Consider the following 5,819-nt stretch of genomic DNA (forward strand, 5'->3'; position numbering starts at 1 on the left):
CATAATTGTCACCCTTGTAAGATTTTATAGTAGTGCTACACTGTAGTGACACCTGCTGGGAAAGATATAAATGGAACATCTGGCATTATCCGTGGCTGCTTCCTATCAGTTCTTTTTCTTGAGTCAACAGTATGCACCCAGTTTAGTAGTCTAGAATGACTCATGTTTCCCAGCTCCCCTGGAGGGCATCTGCTGCCATCCATTTTTGGGGAGACAGACTCCTATGCCATATTTAAAGAGCCTCAGAAACTCAGGAGAATGACATAAAAATGTGAATCTCCCAACTGGGCCTTAAAATTATAGCACCAGAGAACTAGGGATCTGCACATGGATACCACATAGAAGACTCCCAAAACAGAAAATCCGTTGCAATTTAATTGGCTTACTTCCCTTTGTTTGCTATTCTATCACTTATCCTAATGTCATAATTCATGACTTGAAATATCTATCTCATTGCTTCCTCACCATTAGTATAGGGATACTTGGTGGGAAAGCTAATGAAAATTAACTTACAAATGCAAACCAGGTATAAGCTGATGCTGTGTCTCTTCTTGAGTTTGGACACAGGCAGCTCAAGTGACTCTGGTGCCGAGAGAGTTCCCAAGATGTAGCAAGCTGAAATAAACAGTTCTAGCAGCTATTATTGTCCCTGAAATCTGTGCCAGCAGTGAAACTAATAAACATGGCACTTGTGCTCCACTGGCGCTTGATGAAACTACGAGAGGCAGTTGAGATACCAAAAATGCTTGTTCTTGCAGCTCAGTGACCCTATTTTCCTGTTGGCCTTTGACCAGTAGGTTTAGTTTTCCTTTGGAAAAAAACTTAGATTTTCCCCAGGCATCAAGGCAGACGTTTTCTTTTCAGGGTTGACTAAAACCAGTTGACCATCGGTGTGGATGCTGCCTCTATCTAGATCTGTTGACAAACAGACAAAGCAGTTCCTCAGATATGACTACATGGTTAATGTCTATTCTTAAAACTGCAGAAGCATATGTGGCTTTAAGCAAATCATCATGTTCATGAGTTCTTCAAACTTCACTCTAAAAGAAATACCACCAAAAAATCTTCACATTTTCAGAACCTTGCTGACCATGCTGTCCTTGCCTCTTGAAACATAGAACCACAGAATCAATGAGTGGGAAAGGACCTAGACAGATCATCTAGTCCAACCCCCTGCCATGGGCAGGAATGAGCACTGGGGGATGGCAGGGGTCATAAGACCCCAGCCAGGTGCCTGTCCAGTCTCCTCTTGAAGATTTCCAGGGAAGGTGAGAGCACCACCTCTCTGGGAAGCCTATTCCAGGCTCTGGCCACCCTTACCATGAAGTAGTTCTTCCTAATATCTAACCTAAACCTATCCTCCCTCAGCTTGTGTCCATTGTTCCTAGTGACTCCAAGGGGGGCCCTGCTGAACAGACTTTCCCCAAGTCCCTGCTGCTGGCCCCTGATAAGGTTGTACACAGCGACAAGATCCCCCCTCAGTCTCCTCTTGCGGAGACTGAAGAGATTCAGGTCCCTCAGCCTCTTCTCATAGGGCTGGCCACGGAGGCCCTCAACAATACAGGTGGCCTCCTCTGGACCCTCTCCAGGTTCTCCACGTCCTTCTTCACATACCACAGTTCTTATAGTTTTTCCTTTCCTTGATCCTAAAAATATTCAGCTTTAGGTGTGAAGGTTCTAGATAAAACCCTGGTTCCTGTGAAAATAAGGGGAGCTTTCCAGTGATTTGAAGGTGGGCAGGTCTCATCCATGCATAAAAACCTGTTTGATGGTGTCCTGCACCTTGGCTATTTGATCAATGTATAATGAATCAGAACAATCAAAATGCATTTCAGCTTCTTTATATGGCTATAGATACAGCTCAGCACAGATGACAGACATGTTTATCCTCTCTTTTCATCCTTCTTTAGTTAAGGACTACTTCAGCTCCCCTGTGCAGAGAACCAGACTCAAGCCAGAAGCCCGTCTACAAAAATGAAATGAAGTCACAATGAGACCTTGCTTGCCAAGACCAACATCTGCCACATATAAGTGAAGGCTAAAAGTCTCTCAGTACCTGGAGCAGTTCAAACAATGACAAGTGATCATTGGAGATAATCAGATTACATTATTTGATTTAATTTTCATTTTTACCAGCATGACAATTTTGTGTTCAATGAGTCAAAGGAGATGTGGCCCAGATTCTTTCTTACATTTACATTTTTCCATTTCTTATTTCAGTATAAATATAGTTTTCTATGCAAAATGGAGCAAAGTACCCCCAGATGGAAGGAATGAACATCTTATGTACCACACACCAAATTCCACCTTATGCTTTTCTACTAGGCATCATCCCCTCCAGAGACAAAAGTCCAAATGTCTTCCAATGATGTCACGTGATCTAATTTAATGTGAAGTTTGTGATGTTCTATCTAATCCCACTCTGCTACTGTTCTTGGTCATCTTCGCCCATAGGAATAATTTATTGGCTTGCCTGTTAGAGTTGGAAGTGGCTGTGGATTTTCTTGGAAGCTAGGAGAAGACAGGAACTGTAGGAAAGGAGAAAAGAGTGGGTGGCAGTGTTCTTCAGTTTAAATCTTAAGTTTTGGGAGGTGGATCCTCGACCTCCCGTGGAGGCTCCTGTCACTTTTTTTGCTGCTGATGCAGAAGGGCAGGCTGTTTTACAGGCAAAATCCTTGCATATACTGCTGGGGTTTCCTGCTCCACATAACTCCAAGAGCTGAAGAGGCCTCTAGATATAGACTTAGGGTTTGGTGCCCTTAAGAACACCAGCTAGCCTAAACGATATGCTTATACTACTCTGCTACTCTCTCTTGTTTCTTTCTCCAGGGTGAAGGTCTCTTATAAGTAGGGATCCTTCTAAGCTACTGCAAAGAAGCTTGATGGTGATAAATCTTCATGTTCAGATGTATTTATTTAAAAAATATTGTACCTTTTTATTTGACCTGCAAAACAGCACAATGACAATGAATTTTACTTCCTTTCCTTAAAGTATGGTATTGTCTTTGTAGAGCTGCATCATTTTAATATCCTTTGAAATGCAGATGGCATCAAATGAGTTAATACTGTTTGTCTGAAAAGAAACTATTTTTATCATAAAAGTAAAATTACTTTGAAAAATGCACTTTAATTGAAATCCCATTTAAAGGGTAAAATTATGTTATTGATTATGATCAAAATGTCCCAGATGCTGATGAATTCATCAATTCCTGTTTAGACGTGTTATAAATCTTTTAGTGGAGGCAGGGGAACGTGAATGAGATGAATATTTTCAAATTATAGTGGCACATTACTTTTTATGCCCAACTTTTTGTTCTGTGTAATATACCTGAATAGAAATGGCATGTAAGAGCAGCTGTAGAAAAACTAACACACAATGGAAATCTACATTATAAATCAAGCTGAACTCAAAGTGGTTTATATCAATAAAAAGTACGTTTAAAAAAACATGACAAATAGTTTTGAGGTTTACTGAAAAATGGTTTCGGTAGTTGCTCTGTTAAAGAAAAAGACTTGCAGTAAATATATGTAAAGTAGTTTGCTTTCAAACGTAGTCAGGCATCAGACCAATATTTCCAAAGTAGTGTGAGGAACATCATGCTCCATGAAGCATCTACTTCAAGATCTGTTATGTAACACACATTATTTCCTGTAGTGAATTAAACACTACTCACTTTGAAACTACAATACAGACTTGTTGAATCTTTGTCTCTGACAATGGCAAGCTCCTAATAATAGAAATTACTTTTCATCTAAGTCCTTGTTAATAAACATTTTGCCAGCTTCTTGTGTTATGTGGAGTGTCTTCTGGGTTTGGGGCAGTGGTGTGTTACCATATTAACCCATATCGGAGATGAGAGTTCCCCATCCACTTAACACAGAGAAAAAAAACCCTTTCCCCATCAGTGGGTATGGGACGGGAAAGCATCAGTTATGACTGCAGCTGTGCCTTTAACTCTGGCCCTGAAGTGGGCTTGGATTCAGAGCCATAGCCACTGTTCCCCAACTGCCTCTGCCCCCGCAGCATCTGCCCCTCCCTGCCACCTCCCTACTCTCCCTATCTGCCCTGCTAACTACCTGCTGCTGCCTCTGGCCCCCTGCCCCCACTGCTGTCATTAACCCGGTATTCCTGGCTCCAGCCCTGCTCTAACCCAGAGCACATGGTTGCTCTGGCCCCTGATAAGCTATGTAACAACAGTGGCAGCAGATCCAGAACCAGTTCCAGAGCTGTTGCTACTGCCTCCCTGCTCCCCCACCACCTGCCCTCCATTGCCCCCCCCCACCTCACTGCCACCTGCTCCTGCATTACTGGCTTTGCTGCTGCTGCTTGCCCTGCTGCAGCAGTGGGGGGCACAAATTTAAGACAATCCTCCAATAATTATATTCTATACATGGGAAATTATGACAAATTTATGCATTTTCCATGCGTAGAATCCAATTGTTGAGGGGGTAATCTTAAATTCAAAGTCGTCTTGGGTTAGGGTAAATGCATCATTTGTTTGGGGGTTTTTGAAGGGCTATTGTGGCATACGGTAGAGAACATTGGAGATGTGGTTCCTAGTCTCAGCTATACCACTAATGTATTATGTCCTTATGGGCAAATAACTTCCCTTCTTAGCCTCAGTTCCCCTGTCTGTAAAATTGGACTAATGATACTTCCCACTCATATGAAGAGGTTTGAGAGCTGAATGAAAAATAATTTAAAAAGCTAGGTTTCATCATCATTTTTATTATTTATTAGACTTCCTTGACATTTTGAGACTTTGTATTTTGTACCTCTTCTTACTCGGTCTTTTGTATTCAAATGGTGAAATATGTCCATATTAAATTCTGTTGTTTATATAAAATTGCTTTAAAGTGAAGCAGTGTTAAAAATAATGTGCACCTCAACCTACCTTGCTCTAAAACAACAGTTTTAATAGTGCCTTTTATAACCATGCATACTTGTATTTACTGTCAACGTTTGTTATATAGTGTAATTCAATTTGATGTTGCCTTTTTTTAAGCTTAATCCTGCCACGTTAAGCACCTTTTTGAAGGCATTGTACCCTCATGTTCCACTGAAGTTAATAGGAACTTGAATAGTCTCAATATTTTACAGAATAAGGCGCCTTATCCAGGAATTGCCAATCTACAGCCCAGGGGCTGAATCCAGCTGGCAAAGGTCTGATTCTTTCTGATGGGGGGCAGGGGATAAGGGAGAGGGAAGCCACCAGTGAACAGGAGCCATGTTAAAGTGCCCATTTACAATGGTTCTGTTAAAGTGCCCACATTACAATGATGATTTAAGAGGGTTGCATTAAAGCTGTATTAAGGTGGCACTTCAAGCTTCCTGCTCTGAGCCCTTGCTGCTGAATTGGCAGCCTGCAGCAGCATCAAAGTTGCATACATTTGGCTGACTCCTCGAAAAGTTTGCTGACTCCTGCTTTATACAGTTCAAATGCTGGGTTTGATAGGTTACCATATGTCTGGGTTTTCCTGGACATGTCCTCTTTTTTGGTCCCCTGTTCTGCATCTGGGCGGGTTTTTAAAATAAGAAATGTCCAGGTTTTTTGCTCTTCCTCTACTCTCCCAGGCTGGCTGCCTGGGACTGCTTGGGGCTGGGAGCAGCAGGTAAGGTGACTGGCTATTGGGGGCCATGTGCTCCCTGCATGGGCCTTGGCAAGCTAGGTAAAGTGATGCTGTGTGTATGGGTGTGTGCGTATGGGTGTGCATGCGACGTGGGAGCTGCTTGGGCAGCTGGGCTGGGGGGGGACAGGGGTCTGCGGGTCAGGAGTGAGGGGCACTGGGTGGGGAGGGGCCAGGGAGCTGTTGGTCCA

At 42.6% G+C, this 5,819-nt stretch overlaps 1 protein-coding gene and 1 long non-coding RNA gene across 2 annotated transcripts in view; both read left to right on the forward strand.

Moving 5' to 3' along the window:
* Window positions 1-5,819, forward strand: part of PARK2 (parkin RBR E3 ubiquitin protein ligase) — a 1,789,008-nt gene that overhangs the window by 82,218 nt on the left and 1,700,971 nt on the right. The window lies entirely within an intron of this gene.
* LOC109304411 overlaps window positions 1-5,819 on the forward strand; it is an 18,420-nt gene that overhangs the window by 6,530 nt on the left and 6,071 nt on the right. The gene's annotated exons all lie outside the window — the stretch shown is intronic.

This window comes from Gavialis gangeticus, unplaced genomic scaffold, assembly GCF_001723915.1.
Source record: "Gavialis gangeticus isolate Ggan-Ray unplaced genomic scaffold, GavGan_comp1, whole genome shotgun sequence".
In the NCBI taxonomy this organism is placed as follows: Eukaryota; Metazoa; Chordata; order Crocodylia; family Gavialidae; genus Gavialis; species Gavialis gangeticus.